This window comes from Falco cherrug, chromosome W (assembly GCF_023634085.1).
Source record: "Falco cherrug isolate bFalChe1 chromosome W, bFalChe1.pri, whole genome shotgun sequence".
NCBI lineage: Eukaryota > Metazoa > Chordata > Aves > Falconiformes > Falconidae > Falco > Falco cherrug.
This window is the reverse complement of record NC_073719.1, coordinates 11,177,618-11,194,772: the sequence shown is the minus strand read 5'-3', so window position 1 is coordinate 11,194,772 and position 17,155 is coordinate 11,177,618.

The window sequence follows — 17,155 nt, the reverse complement described above, 5'->3', positions numbered from 1 at the left end:
ACCCCATGCACAACTCCACCGGGGAAGGTGCCAGAAAGGAGTTCTCTTGGTAGTTTTTACAGTACCCCGGTAGGCAGCTGAAAGGCACCACAAAAGTTGTTCTACCTGCTTTCTGGGCTGAGACGGGGAACCGCTGAATTTTGGACTCGGCTGGTGACAAAATGTTCCAAACACACCCCATGCACAACTCCACCGGGGAAGGTGCCAGAAAGGAGTTCTCTTGGTAGTTTTTACACTACCCCGCTAGGCAGCTGAAAGGCACCACAAAACTTGTTCTACCTGCTTTCTGGGCTGAGATGGGGAAGCGCTGAATTTTGGACTCGGCTGGTGACAAAATGTTCCAAACACACCCCATGCACAACTCCACCGGGGAAGGTGCCAGAAAGGAATTCTTTTGGTAGTTTTTACAGTACCGCGGTAGGCAGCGGAAAGGCGCCACAAAACTTGTTCTACCTGCTTTCTGGGCTGAGCTGGGGAACCGCTGAATTTTGGACTCGGCTGGTGGCAAAATGTTCCAAACACACCCCATGCACAACTCCACCGGGGAAGGTGCCAGAAAGGAGTTCTCTTGGTAGTTTTTACAGTACCCCGGTAGGCAGCTGAAAGGCACCACAAAAGTTGTTCTACGTGCTTTCTGGGCTGAGACGGGGAACCGCTGAATTTTGGACTCGGCTGGTGACAAAATGTTCAAAACACACCCCATGCACAACTCCACCGGGGAAGGTGCCAGAAAGGAGTTCTCTTGGTAGTTTTTACTGTACCCCGGTAGGCAGCTGAAAGGCGCCACAAAACTTGTTCTACCTGCTTTCTGGGCTGAGATGGGGAAGCGCTGAATTTTGGACTCGGCTGGTGACATAATGTTCCAAACACACCCCATGCACAACTCCACCGGGGAAGGTGCCAGAAAGGAATTCTTTTGGTAGTTTTTACAGTACCGCGGTAGGCAGCTGAAAGGCGCCACAAAACTTGTTCTACCTGCTTTCTGGGCTGAGCTGGGGAACCGCTGAATTTTGGACTCGGCTGGTGACAAAATGTTCCAAACACACCCCATGCACAACTCCACCGGGGAAGGTGCCAGAAAGGAGTTCTCTTGGTAGTTTTTACAGTACCCCGGTAGGCAGCTGAAAGGCACCACAAAAGTTGTTCTACCTGCTTTCTGGGCTGAGATGGGGAACCGCTGAATTTTGGACTCGGCTGGTGACAAAATGTTCCAAACACACCCCATGCACAACTCCACCGGGGAAGGTGCCAGAAAGGAGTTCTCTTGGTAGTTTTTACACTACCCCGCTAGGCAGCTGAAAGGCACCACAAAACTTGTTCTACCTGCTTTCTGGGCTGAGATGGGGAAGCGCTGAATTTTGGACTCGGCTGGTGACAAAATGTTCCAAACACACCCCATGCACAACTCCACCGGGGAAGGTGCCAGAAAGGAGTTCTCTTGGTAGTTTTTACAGTACCCCGGTAGGCAGCTGAAAGGTGCCACAAAACTTGTTCTACCTGCTTTCTGGGCTGAGATGGGGAACAGCTGAATTTTGGACTCGGCTGGTGACAAAATGTTCCAAACACACCCCATGCACAACTCCACCGGGGAAGGTGCCAGAAAGGAATTCTCTTGGTAGTTTTTACAGTACCCCGGTAGGCAGCTGAAAGGCACCACAAAAGATGTTCTACCTGCTTTCTGGGCTGAGATGGGGAAGCGCTGAATTTTGGACTCGGCTGGTGACAAAATGTTCCAAACACACCCCATGCACAACTCCACCGGGGAAGGTGCCAGAAAGGAGTTCTGTTGGTAGTTTTTACAGTACCCCGGTAGGCAGCTGAAAGGCACCACAAAAGATGTTCTACCTGCTTTCTGGGCTGAGCTGGGGAACTGCTGAATTTTGGACTCGGCTGGTGGCAAAATGTTCCAAACACACCCCATGCACAACTCCACCGGGGAAGGTGCCAGAAAGGAATTCTGTTGGTAGTTTTTACAGTACCCCGGTAGGCAGCTGAAAGGCACCACAAAACTTGTTCTACCTGCTTTCTGGGCTGAGATGGGGAAGCGCTGAATTTTGGACTCGGCTGGTGACAAAATGTTCCAAACACACCCCATGCACAACTCCACCGGGGAAGGTGCCAGATAGGAGTTCTCTTGGTAGTTTTTACAGTACCCCGGTAGGCAGCTGAAAGGCGCCACAAAACTTGTTCTACCTGCTTTCTGGGCTGAGATGGGGAAGCGCTGAATTTTGGACTCGGCTGGTGACATAATGTTCCAAACACACCCCATGCACAACTCCACCGGGGAAGGTGCCAGAAAGGAATTCTGTTGGTAGTTTTTACAGTACCGCGGTAGGCAGCTGAAAGGCGCCACAAAACTTGTTCTACCTGCTTTCTGGGCTGAGCTGGGGAACCGCTGAATTTTGGACTCGGCTGGTGGCAAAATGTTCCAAACACACCCCATGCACAACTCCACCGGGGAAGGTGCCAGAAAGGAGTTCTCTTGGTAGTTTTTACAGTACCCCGGTAGGCAGCTGAAAGGCACCACAAAACTTGTTCTACCTGCTTTCTGGGCTGAGATGGGGAAGCGCTGAATTTTGGACTCGGCTGGTGACAAAATGTTCCAAACACACCCCATGCACAACTCCACCGGGGAAGGTGCCAGAAAGGAATTCTGTTGGTAGTTTTTACAGTACCCCGGTAGGCAGCTGAAAGGCACCATAAAAGATGTTCTACCTGCTTTCTGGGCTGAGCTGGGGAACCGCTGAATTTTGGACTCGGCTGGTGGCAAAATGTTCCAAACACACCCCATGCACAACTCCACCGGGGAAGGTGCCAGAAAGGAATTCTGTTGGTAGTTTTTACAGTACCCCGGTAGGCAGCTGAAAGGCACCACAAAACTTGTTCTACCTGCTTTCTGGGCTGAGATGGGGAAGCGCTGAATTTTGGACTCGGCTGGTGACAAAATGTTCCAAACACACCCCATGCACAACTCCACCGGGGAAGGTGCCAGAAAGGAATTCTGTTGGTAGTTTTTACAGTACCCCGGTAGGCAGCTGAAAGGCACCACAAAAGATGTTCTACCTGCTTTCTGGGCTGAGATGGGGAAGCGCTGAATTTTGGACTCGGCTGGTGAAAAAATGTTCCAAACACACCATATGCACAATTCCACCGGGGAAGGTGCCAGAAAGGAGTTCTCTTGGTAGTTTTTACAGTACCCCGGTAGGCAGCTGAAATGCACCAGAAAACTTGTTCTACCTGCTTTCTGGGCTGAGATGGGGAACCGCTGAATTTTGGACTCGGCTGGTGACATAATGTTCCAAACACACCCCATGCACAACTCCACCGGGGAAGGTGCCAGAAAGGAGTTCTCTTGGTAGTTTTTACAGTGCCCCGGTAGGCAGCTGAAAGGTGCCACAAAAGATGTTCTACCTGCTTTCTGGGCTGAGATGGGGAAGCGCTGAATTTTGGACTCGGCTGGTGACAAAATGTTCCAAACACACCCCATGCACAACTCCACCGGGGAAGGTGCCAGAAAGGAGTTCTCTTGGTAGTTTTTACAGTACCCCGGTAGGCAGCTGAAAGGCGCCACAAAACTTGTTCTACCTGCTTTCTGGGCTGAGATGGGGAAGCGCTGAATTTTGGACTCGGCTGGTGACATAATGTTCCAAACACACCCCATGCACAACTCCACCGGGGAAGGTGCCAGAAAGGAATTCTGTTGGTAGTTTTTACAGTACCGCGGTAGGCAGCTGAAAGGCACCACAAAACTTGTTCTACCTGCTTTCTGGGCTGAGCTGGGGAACCGCTGAATTTTGGACTCGGCTGGTGGCAAAATGTTCCAAACACACCCCATGCACAACTCCACCGGGGAAGGTGCCAGAAAGGAGTTCTCTTGGTAGTTTTTACAGTAGCCCGGTAGGCAGCTGAAAGGCGCCACAAAAGTTGTTCTACCTGCTTTCTGGGCTGAGACGGGGAAGCACTGAATTTTGGACTCGGCTGGTGACAAAATGTTCCAAACACACCCCATGCACAACTCCACCGGGGAAGGTGCCAGAAAGGAGTTCTCTTGGTAGTTTTTACACTACCCCGCTAGGCAGCTGAAAGGCACCACAAAACTTGTTCTACCTGCTTTCTGGGCTGAGATGGGGAAGCGCTGAATTTTGGACTCGGCTGGTGACAAAATGTTCCAAACACAGCCCATGCACAACTCCACCGGGGAAGGTGCCAGAAAGGAATTCTGTTGGTAGTTTTTACAGTACCCCGGTAGGCAGCTGAAAGGCACCACAAAAGATGTTCTACCTGCTTTCTGGGCTGAGCTGGGGAACCGCTGAATTTTGGACTCGGCTGGTGGCAAAATGTTCCAAACACACCCCATGCACAACTCCACCGGGGAAGGTGCCAGAAAGGAATTCTGTTGGTAGTTTTTACAGTACCCCGGTAGGCAGCTGAAAGGCACCACAAAACTTGTTCTACCTGCTTTCTGGGCTGAGATGGGGAAGCGCTGAATTTTGGACTCGGCTGGTGACAAAATGTTCCAAACACACCCCATGCACAACTCCACCGGGGAAGGTGCCAGAAAGGAGTTCTCTTGGTAGTTTTTACAGTACCCCGGTAGGCAGCTGAAAGGCGCCACAAAATTTGTTCTACCTGCTTTCTGGGCTGAGATGGGGAAGCGCTGAATTTTGGACTCAGCTGGTGACAAAATGTTCCAAACACACCCCATGCACAACTCCACCGGGGAAGGTGCCAGAAAGGAATTCTGTTGGTAGTTTTTACAGTACCCCGGTAGGCAGCTAAAAGGCACCACAAAAGATGTTCTACCTGCTTTCTGGGCTGAGATGGGGAACCGCTGAATTTTGGACTCGGCTGGTGACAAAATGTTCCAAACACACCCCATGCACAACTCCACCGGGGAAGGTGCCAGAAAGGAGTTCTCTTGGTAGTTTTTACAGTACCCCGGTAGGCAGCTGAAAGGCGCCACAAAACTTGTTCTACCTGCTTTCTGGGCTGAGATGGGGAAGCGCTGAATTTTGGACTCGGCTGGTGACATAATGTTCCAAACACACCCCATGCACAACTCCACCGGGGAAGGTGCCAGAAAGGAATTCAGTTGGTAGTTTTTACAGTACCGCGGTAGGCAGCTGAAAGGCGCCACAAAACTTGTTCTACCTGCTTTCTGGGCTGAGCTGGGGAACCGCTGAATTTTGGACTCGGCTGGTGGCAAAATGTTCCAAACACACCCCATGCACAACTCCACCGGGGAAGGTGCCAGAAAGGAGTTCTCTTGGTAGTTTTTACAATACCCCGGTAGGCAGCTGAAAGGTGCCACAAAACTTGTTCTACCTGCTTTCTGGGCTGAGATGGGGAAGCGCTGAATTTTGGACTCGTCTGGTGACAAAATGTTCCAAACACACCCCATGCACAACTCCACCGGGGAAGGTGCCAGAAAGGAATTCTCTTGGTAGTTTTTACAGTATCCCGGTAGGCAGCTGAAAGGCACCACAAAAGATGTTCTACCTGCTTTCTGGGCTGAGATGGGGAAGCGCTGAATTTTGGACTCGCCTGGTGACGAAATGTTCCAAACACACCCCATGCACAACTCCACCGGGGAAGGTGCCAGAAAGGAGTTCTCTTGGTAGTTTTTACAGTACCCCGGTAGGCAGCTGAAAGGCGCCACAAAAGTTTTTCTACCTGCTTTCTGGGCTGAGATGGGGAAGCGCTGAATTTTGGACTCGGCTGGTGACAAAATGTTCCAAACACACCCCATGCACAACTCCACCGGGGAAGGTGCCAGAAAGGAGTTCTCTTGGTAGTTTTTACAGTACCCCGGTAGGCAGCTGAAAGGCGCCACAAAAGTTGTTCTACCTGCTTTCTGGGCTGAGACGGGGAACCGCTGAATTTTGGACTCGGCTGGTGACAAAATGTTCCAAACACACCCCATGCACAACTCCACCGGGGAAGGTGCCAGAAAGGAGTTCTGTTGGTAGTTTTTACAGTACCCCGGTAGGCAGCTGAAAGGCGCCACAAAAGATGTTCTACCTGCTTTCTGGGCTGAGATGGGGAAGCGCTGAATTTTGGACTCGGCTGGTGACAAAATGTTCCAAACACACCCCATGCACAACTCCACCGGGGAAGGTGCCAGAAAGGAGTTCTCTTGGTAGTTTTTACAGTACCCCGGTAGGCAGCTGAAAGGCGCCACAAAACTTGTTCTACCTGCTTTCTGGGCTGAGATGGGGAAGCGCTGAATTTTGGACTCGGCTGGTGACAAAATGTTCCAAACACACCCCATGCACAACTCCACCGGGGAAGGTGCCAGAAAGGAATTCTGTTGGTAGTTTTTACAGTACCCCGGTAGGCAGCTAAAAGGCACCACAAAAGATGTTCTACCTGCTTTCTGGGCTGAGATGGGGAAGCGCTGAATTTTGGACTCGGCTGGTGACAAAATGTTCCAAACACACCCCATGCACAACTCCACCGGGGAAGGTGCCAGAAAGGAGTTCTGTTGGTAGTTTTTACAGTGCCCCGGTAGGCAGCTGAAAGGTGCCACAAAAGATGTTCTACCTGCTTTCTGGGCTGAGATGGGGAAGCGCAGAATTTTGGACTCGGCTGGTGACAAAATGTTCCAAACACACCCCATGCACAACTCCACCGGGGAAGGTGCCAGAAAGGAGTTCTCTTGGTAGTTTTTACACTACCCCGCTAGGCAGCTGAAAGGCGCCACAAAACTTGTTCTACCTGCTTTCTGGGCTGAGATGGGGAAGCGCTGAATTTTGGACTCGGCTGGTGACATAATGTTCCAAACACACCCCATGCACAACTCCACCGGGGAAGGTGCCAGAAAGGAATTCTTTTGGTAGTTTTTACAGTACCGCGGTAGGCAGCGGAAAGGCGCCACAAAACTTGTTCTACCTGCTTTCTGGGCTGAGCTGGGGAACCGCTGAATTTTGGACTCGGCTGGTGGCAAAATGTTCCAAACACACCCCATGCACAACTCCACCGGGGAAGGTGCCAGAAAGGAGTTCTCTTGGTAGTTTTTACAGTACCCCGGTAGGCAGCTGAAAGGCACCACAAAAGTTGTTCTACCTGCTTTCTGGGCTGAGACGGGGAACCGCTGAATTTTGGACTCGGCTGGTGACAAAATGTTCAAAACACACCCCATGCACAACTCCACCGGGGAAGGTGCCAGAAAGGAGTTCTCTTGGTAGTTTTTACAGTACCCCGGTAGGCAGCTGAAAGGCGCCACAAAACTTGTTCTACCTGCTTTCTGGGCTGAGATGGGGAAGCGCTGAATTTTGGACTCGGCTGGTGACATAATGTTCCAAACACACCCCATGCACAACTCCACCGGGGAAGGTGCCAGAAAGGAATTCTTTTGGTATTTTTTACAGTACCGCGGTAGGCAGCTGAAAGGCGCCACAAAACTTGTTCTACCTGCTTTCTGGGCTGAGCTGGGGAACCGGTGAATTTTGGACTCGGCTGGTGACAAAATGTTCCAAACACACCCCATGCACAACTCCACCGGGGAAGGTGCCAGAAAGGAGTTCTCTTGGTAGTTTTTACAGTACCCCGGTAGGCAGCTGAAAGGCACCACAAAAGTTGTTCTACCTGCTTTCTGGGCTGAGACGGGGAACCGCTGAATTTTGGACTCGGCTGGTGACAAAATGTTCCAAACACACCCCATGCACAACTCCACCGGGGAAGGTGCCAGAAAGGAGTTCTCTTGGTAGTTTTTACACTACCCCGCTAGGCAGCTGAAAGGCACCACAAAACTTGTTCTACCTGCTTTCTGGGCTGAGATGGGGAAGCGCTGAATTTTGGACTCGGCTGGTGACAAAATGTTCCAAACACACCCCATGCACAACTCCACCGGGGAAGGTGCCAGAAAGGAGTTCTCTTGGTAGTTTTTACAGTACCCCGGTAGGCAGCTGAAAGGTGCCACAAAACTTGTTCTACCTGCTTTCTGGGCTGAGATGGGGAACAGCTGAATTTTGGACTCGGCTGGTGACAAAATGTTCCAAACACACCCCATGCACAACTCCACCGGGGAAGGTGCCAGAAAGGAATTCTCTTGGTAGTTTTTACAGTACCCCGGTAGGCAGCTGAAAGGCACCACAAAAGATGTTCTACCTGCTTTCTGGGCTGAGATGGGGAAGCGCTGAATTTTGGACTCGGCTGGTGACAAAATGTTCCAAACACACCCCATGCACAACTCCACCGGGGAAGGTGCCAGAAAGGAGTTCTCTTGGTAGTTTTTACACTACCCCGCTAGGCAGCTGAAAGGCACCACAAAACTTGTTCTACCTGCTTTCTGGGCTGAGATGGGGAAGCGCTGAATTTTGGACTCGGCTGGTGACAAAATGTTCCAAACACAGCCCATGCACAACTCCACCGGGGAAGGTGCCAGAAAGGAATTCTGTTGGTAGTTTTTACAGTACCCCGGTAGGCAGCTGAAAGGCACCACAAAAGATGTTCTACCTGCTTTCTGGGCTGAGCTGGGGAACCGCTGAATTTTGGACTCGGCTGGTGGCAAAATGTTCCAAACACACCCCATGCACAACTCCACCGGGGAAGGTGCCAGAAAGGAATTCTGTTGGTAGTTTTTACAGTACCCCGGTAGGCAGCTGAAAGGCACCACAAAACTTGTTCTACCTGCTTTCTGGGCTGAGATGGGGAAGCGCTGAATTTTGGACTCGGCTGGTGACAAAATGTTCCAAACACACCCCATGCACAACTCCACCGGGGAAGGTGCCAGAAAGGAGTTCTCTTGGTAGTTTTTACAGTACCCCGGTAGGCAGCTGAAAGGCGCCACAAAATTTGTTCTACCTGCTTTCTGGGCTGAGATGGGGAAGCGCTGAATTTTGGACTCAGCTGGTGACAAAATGTTCCAAACACACCCCATGCACAACTCCACCGGGGAAGGTGCCAGAAAGGAATTCTGTTGGTAGTTTTTACAGTACCCCGGTAGGCAGCTAAAAGGCACCACAAAAGATGTTCTACCTGCTTTCTGGGCTGAGATGGGGAACCGCTGAATTTTGGACTCGGCTGGTGACAAAATGTTCCAAACACACCCCATGCACAACTCCACCGGGGAAGGTGCCAGAAAGGAGTTCTCTTGGTAGTTTTTACAGTACCCCGGTAGGCAGCTGAAAGGCGCCACAAAACTTGTTCTACCTGCTTTCTGGGCTGAGATGGGGAAGCGCTGAATTTTGGACTCGGCTGGTGACATAATGTTCCAAACACACCCCATGCACAACTCCACCGGGGAAGGTGCCAGAAAGGAATTCAGTTGGTAGTTTTTACAGTACCGCGGTAGGCAGCTGAAAGGCGCCACAAAACTTGTTCTACCTGCTTTCTGGGCTGAGCTGGGGAACCGCTGAATTTTGGACTCGGCTGGTGGCAAAATGTTCCAAACACACCCCATGCACAACTCCACCGGGGAAGGTGCCAGAAAGGAGTTCTCTTGGTAGTTTTTACAATACCCCGGTAGGCAGCTGAAAGGTGCCACAAAACTTGTTCTACCTGCTTTCTGGGCTGAGATGGGGAAGCGCTGAATTTTGGACTCGTCTGGTGACAAAATGTTCCAAACACACCCCATGCACAACTCCACCGGGGAAGGTGCCAGAAAGGAATTCTCTTGGTAGTTTTTACAGTATCCCGGTAGGCAGCTGAAAGGCACCACAAAAGATGTTCTACCTGCTTTCTGGGCTGAGATGGGGAAGCGCTGAATTTTGGACTCGCCTGGTGACGAAATGTTCCAAACACACCCCATGCACAACTCCACCGGGGAAGGTGCCAGAAAGGAGTTCTCTTGGTAGTTTTTACAGTACCCCGGTAGGCAGCTGAAAGGCGCCACAAAAGTTTTTCTACCTGCTTTCTGGGCTGAGATGGGGAAGCGCTGAATTTTGGACTCGGCTGGTGACAAAATGTTCCAAACACACCCCATGCACAACTCCACCGGGGAAGGTGCCAGAAAGGAGTTCTCTTGGTAGTTTTTACAGTACCCCGGTAGGCAGCTGAAAGGCGCCACAAAAGTTGTTCTACCTGCTTTCTGGGCTGAGACGGGGAACCGCTGAATTTTGGACTCGGCTGGTGACAAAATGTTCCAAACACACCCCATGCACAACTCCACCGGGGAAGGTGCCAGAAAGGAGTTCTGTTGGTAGTTTTTACAGTACCCCGGTAGGCAGCTGAAAGGCGCCACAAAAGATGTTCTACCTGCTTTCTGGGCTGAGATGGGGAAGCGCTGAATTTTGGACTCGGCTGGTGACAAAATGTTCCAAACACACCCCATGCACAACTCCACCGGGGAAGGTGCCAGAAAGGAGTTCTCTTGGTAGTTTTTACAGTACCCCGGTAGGCAGCTGAAAGGCGCCACAAAACTTGTTCTACCTGCTTTCTGGGCTGAGATGGGGAAGCGCTGAATTTTGGACTCGGCTGGTGACAAAATGTTCCAAACACACCCCATGCACAACTCCACCGGGGAAGGTGCCAGAAAGGAATTCTGTTGGTAGTTTTTACAGTACCCCGGTAGGCAGCTAAAAGGCACCACAAAAGATGTTCTACCTGCTTTCTGGGCTGAGATGGGGAAGCGCTGAATTTTGGACTCGGCTGGTGACAAAATGTTCCAAACACACCCCATGCACAACTCCACCGGGGAAGGTGCCAGAAAGGAGTTCTGTTGGTAGTTTTTACAGTGCCCCGGTAGGCAGCTGAAAGGTGCCACAAAAGATGTTCTACCTGCTTTCTGGGCTGAGATGGGGAAGCGCAGAATTTTGGACTCGGCTGGTGACAAAATGTTCCAAACACACCCCATGCACAACTCCACCGGGGAAGGTGCCAGAAAGGAGTTCTCTTGGTAGTTTTTTACACTACCCCGCTAGGCAGCTGAAAGGCGCCACAAAACTTGTTCTACCTGCTTTCTGGGCTGAGATGGGGAAGCGCTGAATTTTGGACTCGGCTGGTGACATATGTTCCAAACACACCCCATGCAAAACTCCACCGGGGAAGGTGCCAGAAAGGAATTCTGTTGGTAGTTTTTACACTACCCCGGTAGGCAGCTGAAAGGCGCCACAAAAGTTGTTCTACCTGCTTTCTGGGCTGAGATGGGGAAGCGCTGAATTTTGGACTCGGCTGGTGACAAAATGTTCCAAACACACCCCATGCACAACTCCACCGGGGAAGGTGCCAGAAAGGAGTTCTCTTGGTAGTTTTTACAGTGCCCCGGTAGGCAGCTGAAAGGCGCCACAAAAGTTGTTCTACCTGCTTTCTGGGCTGAGATGGGGAAGCGCTGAATTTTGGACTCGGCTGGTGACAAAATGTACCAAACACACCCCATGCACAACTCCACCGGGGAAGGTGCCAGAAAGGAGTTCTGTTGGTAGTTTTTACAGTACCCCGGTAGGCAGCTGAAAGGCGCCACAAAAGTTGTTCTACCTGCTTTCTGGGCTGAGATGGGGAACCACTGAATTTTGGACTCGGCTGGTGACAAAATGTTCCAAACACACCCCATGCACAACTCCACCGGGGAAGGTGCCAGAAAGGAGTTCTCTTGGTAGTTTTTACAGTACCCCGGTAGGCAGCTGAAAGGCGCCACAAAACTTGTTCTACCTGCTTTCTGGGCTGAGATGGGGAAGCGCTGAATTTTGGACTCGGCTGGTGACAAAATGTTCCAAACACACCCCATGCACAAATCCACCGGGGAAGGTGCCAGAAAGGAATTCTGTTAGTAGTTTTTACAGTGCCCCGGTAGGCAGCTGAAAGGCGCCACAAAACTTGTTCTACCTGCTTTCTGGGCTGAGATGGGGAAGCGCTGAATTTTGGACTCGGCTGGTGACAAAATGTTCCAAATATACCCCATACACAACTCCGCCAGGGAAGGTGCCAGAAAGGAGTTCTCTTGGTAGTTTTTACAGAACCCCGGTAGGCAGCTGGAAGGCGCCACAAAACTTGTTCTACCTGCTTTCTGGGCTGAGATGGGGAACCGCTGAATTTTGGACTCGGCTGGTGACAAAATGTTCCAAAGACAACCAATGCACAACTCCACCGGGGAAGGTGCCAGAAAGGAGTTCTCTTGGTAGTTTTTACAGTACCCCGGTAGGCAGCTGAAAGGCGCCACAAAACTTGTTCTACCTGCTTTCTGGGCTGAGATGGGGAACCGTTGAATTTTGGACTCGGCTGGTGACAAAATGTTCCAAACACACCCCATGCACAACTCCACCGGGGAAGGTGCCAGAAAGGAGTTCTCTTGGTAGTTTTTACAGTACCCCGGTAGGCAGCTGAAAGGCGCCACAAAACTTGTTCTACCTGCTTTCTGGGCTGAGATGGGGAAGCGCTGAATTTTGGACTCGGCTGGTGACAAAATGTTCCAAACACACCCCATGCACAACTCCACCGGGGAAGGTGCCAGAAAGGAGTTCTCTTGGTAGTTTTTACACTACCCCGGTAGGCAGCTGAAAGGCGCCACAAAAGTTGTTCTACCTGCTTTCTGGGCTGAGATGGGGAAGCGCTGAATTTTGGACTCGGCTGGTGACAAAATTGTCCAAACACACCATATGCACAACTCCACCGGGGAAGGTGCCAGAAAGGAGTTCTGTTGGTAGTTTTTACAGTACCCCGGTAGGCAGTTGGAAGGCGCCACAAAACTTGTTCTACCTGCTTTCTGGGCTGAGATGGGGAACCGCTGAATTTTGGACTCGGCTGGTGACAATATTGTCCAAACACACCCCATGCACAACTCCACCGGGGAAGGTGCCAGAAAGGAATTCTGTTGGTAGTTTTTACAGTGCCCCGGTAGGCAGCAGAAAGGCACCACAAAATTTGTTCTACCTGCTTTCTGGGCTGAGATGGGGAAGCGCTGAATTTTGGACTCGGCTGGTGACAAAATGTTCCAAACACACCCCATGCACAACTCCACCGGGGAAGGTGCCAGAAAGGAGTTCTGTTGGTAGTTTTTACAGTACCCCGGTAGGCAGCTGAAAGGCGCCACAAAAGTTGTTCTACCTGCTTTCTGGGCTGAGATGGGGAAGCGCTGAATTTTGGACTCGGCTGTTGTCAAAATGTTCCAAACACACCCCATGCACAACTCCACCGGGGAAGGTGCCAGAAAGGAGTTCTCTTGGTAGTTTTTACAGTACCCCGGTAGGAAGCTGGAAGGCGCCACAAAACTTGTTCTACCTGCTTTCTGGGCTGAGATGGGGAAGCGCTGAATTTTGGACTCGGCTGGTGACAAAATGTTCCAAACACACCCCATGCACAACTCCACCGGGGAAGGTGCCAGAAAGGAATTCTGTTGGTAGTTTTTACAGTACCCCGGTAGGCAGCTGAAAGGTGCCACAAAACTTGTTCTACCTGCTTTCTGGGCTGAGATGGGGAACCGCTGAATTTTGGACTCGGCTGGTGACAAAATGTTCCAAAGACACCCCATGCACAACTCCACCGGGGAAGGTGCCAGAAAGGAATTCTGTTGGTAGTTTTTACAGTGCCCCGGTAGGCAGCTGAAAGGCGCCACAAAAGTTGTTCTACCTGCTTTCTGGGCTGAGATGGGGAAGCGCTGAATTTTGGACTCGGCTGGTGACAAAATTGTCCAAACATACCATATGCACAACTCCACCGGGGAAGGTGCCAGAAAGGAGTTCTGTTGGTAGCTTTACAGTACCCCGGTAGGCAGCTGGAAGGCGCCACAAAACTTGTTCTACCTGCTTTCTGGGCTGAGATGGGGAACCGCTGAATTTTGGACTCGGCTGGTGACAAAATGTACCAAACACACCCCATGCACAACTCCACCGGGGAAGGTGCCAGAAAGGAGTTCTCTTGGTAGTTTTTACAGTACCCCGGTAGGCAGCTGAAAGGCGCCACAAAACTTGTTCTACCTGCTTTCTGGGCTGAGATGGGGAACCGCTGAATTTTGGACTCGGCTGGTGACAAAATTGTCCAAACACACCCCATGCACAACTCCACCGGGGAAGGTGCCAGAAAGGAGTTCTGTTGGTAGTTTTTACAGTACCCCGGTAGGCAGCTGAAAGGTGCCACAAAACTTGTTCTACCTGCTTCCTGGGCTGAGATGGGGAACCGCTGAATTTTGGACTCGGCTGGTGACAAAATGTTCCAAAGACACCCCATGCACAACTCCACCGGGGAAGGTGCCAGAAAGGAATTCTGTTGGTAGTTTTTACAGTGCCCCGGTAGGCAGCTGAAAGGCGCCACAAAAGTTTTTCTACCTGCTTTCTGGGCTGAGATGGGGAACCGCTGAATTTTGGACTCGGCTGGTGACAAAATTTCCAAAGACACCCCATGCACAACTCCACCGGGGAAGGTGCCAGAAAGGAGTTCTCTTGGTAGTTTTTACAGTACCCCGGTAGGCAGCTGGAAGGCGCCACAAAACTTGTTCTACCTGCTTTCTGGGCTGAGATGGGGAACCGCTGAATTTTGGACTCGGCTGGTGACAAAATGTACCAAACACACCCCATGCACAACTCCACCGGGGAAGGTGCCAGAAAGGAGTTCTCTTGGTAGTTTTTACAGTACCACGGTAGGCAGCTGAATGGCGCCACAAAACTTGTTCTACCTGCTTTCTGGGCTGAGATGGGGAAGCGCTGAATTTTGGACTCGGCTGGTGACAAAATGTTCCAAACACACCCCATGCACAACTCCACCGGGGAAGGTGCCAGAAAGGAGTTCTCTTGGTAGTTTTTACAGTGCCCCGGTAGGCAGCTGAAAGGCGCCACAAAAGTTGTTCTACCTGCTTTCTGGGCTGAGATGGGGAAGCGCTGAATTTTGGACTCGGCTGGTGACAAAATGTACCAAACACACCCCATGCACAACTCCACCGGGGAAGGTGCCAGAAAGGAGTTCTGTTGGTAGTTTTTACAGTACCCCGGTAGGCAGCTGAAAGGCGTCACAAAAGTTGTTCTACCTGCTTTCTGGGCTGAGATGGGGAAGCGCTGAATTTTGGACTCGGCTGGTGACAAAATTGTCCAAACACACCATATGCACAACTCCACCGGGGAAGGTGCCAGAAAGGAGTTCTCTTGGTAGTTTTTACAGTACCCCGGTAGGCAGCTGAAAGGCGCCACAAAAGTTGTTCTACCTGCTTTCTGGGCTGAGATGGGGAACCGTTGAATTTTGGACTCGGCTGGTGACAAAATGTTCCAAACACACCCCATGCACAACTCCACCGGGGAAGGTGCCAGAAAGGAGTTCTGTTCGTAGTTTTTACAGTACCCCGGTAGGCAGCTGAAAGGCACCACAAAAGATGTTCTACCTGCTTTCTGGGCTGAGATGGGGAAGCGCTGAATTTTGGACTCGGCTCGTGACAAAATTGTCCAAACACACCATATGCACAACTCCACCGGGGAAGGTGCCAGAAAGGAGTTCTGTTGGTAGTTTTTACAGTGCCCCGGTAGGCAGCTGAAAGGCGCCACAAAACTTGTTCTACCTGCTTTCTGGGCTGAGATGGGGAACCGCTGACTTTTGGACTCGGCTGTTGTCAAAATGTTCCAAACACACCCCATGCACAACTCCACCGGGGAAGGTGCCAGAAAGGAGTTCTCTTGGTAGTTTTTACACTACCCCGGTAGGCAGCTGAAAGGCACCACAAAACTTGTTCTACCTGCTTTCTGGGCTGAGATGGGGAACCGCTGAATTTTGGACTCGGCTGGTGACAAAATGTACCAAACACACCCCATGCACAACTCCGCCGGGGAAGGTGCCAGAAAAGGGTTCTGTTGGTAGTTTTTACAGTACCCCGGTAGGCAGCTGAAAGGCGCCACAAAAGTTGTTCTACCTGCTTTCTGGGCTGAGATGGGGAAGCGCTGAATTTTGGACTCGGCTGGTGACAAAATGTTCCAAACACACCCCATGCACAACTCCACCGGGGAAGGTGCCAGCAAGGAGTTCTCTTGGTAGTTTTTACAGTGCCCCGGTAGGCAGCTGAAAGGCGCACAAAAACTTGTTCTACCTGCTTTCTGGGCTGAGATGGGGAACCGCTGAATTTTGGACTCGGCTGGTGACAAAATGTTCCAAAGACACCCCATGCACAACTCCACCAGGGAAGGTGCCAGAAAGGAGTTCTCTTGGTAGTTTTTACAGTACACTGGTAGGCAGCTGAAAGGCGCCACAAAACTTGTTCTACCTGCTTTCTGGGCTGAGATGGGGAACCGCTGAATTTTGGACTCGGCTGGTGACAAAAGGTTCCAAACACACCCCATGCACAACTCCACCGGGGAAGGTGCCAGAAAGGAATTCTGTTGGTAGTTTTTACAGTACCCCGGTAGGCAGCTGAAAGGCGCCACAAAAGTTTTTCTACCTGCTTTCTGGGCTGAGATGGGGAAGCGCTGAATTTTGGACTCGGCTGGTGACAAAATGTTCCAAAGACACCCCATGCACAACTCCACCGGGGAAGGTGCCAGAAAGGAGTTCTCTTGGTAGTTTTTACAGTACCCCGGTAGGCAGCTGAAAGGCGCCACAAAAGTTTTTCTACCTGCTTTCTGGGCTGAGATGGGGAAGCGCTGAATTTTGGACTCGGCTGGTGACAAAATGTTCCAAACACACCCCATGCACAACTCCACCGGGGAAGGTGCCAGAAAGGAATTCTGTTGGTAGTTTTTACAGTACCCCGGTAGGCAGCTGAAAGGCGCCACAAAAGATTTGTTCTACCTGCTTTCTGGGCTGAGATGGGGAAGCGCTGAATTTTGGACTCGGCTGGTGACAAAATGTTCCAAACACACCCCATGCACAACTCCACCGGGGAAGGTGCCAGAAAGGAGTTCTGTTGGTAGTTTTTACAGTACCCCAGTAGGCAGCTGAAAGGCACCACAAAAGATGTTCTACCAGCTTTCTGGGCTGAGATGGGGAAGCGCTGAATTTTGGACTCGGCTGGTGACAAAATTGTCCAAAAACACCATATGCACAACTCCACGGGGGAAGGTGCCAGAAAGGAATTCTGTTGGTAGTTTTTACACTACCCCGGTAGGCAGCTGAAAGGCGCCACAAAAGTTGTTCTACCTGCTTTCTGGGCTGAGATGGGGAACCGTTGAATTTTGGACTCGGCTGGTGACAAAATGTTCCAAACACACCCCATGCACAACTCCACCGGGGAAGGTGCCAGAAAGGAGTTCTCTTGGTAGTTTTTACAGTACCCCGGTAGGCAGCTGAAAGGCGCCACAAAACTTGTTCT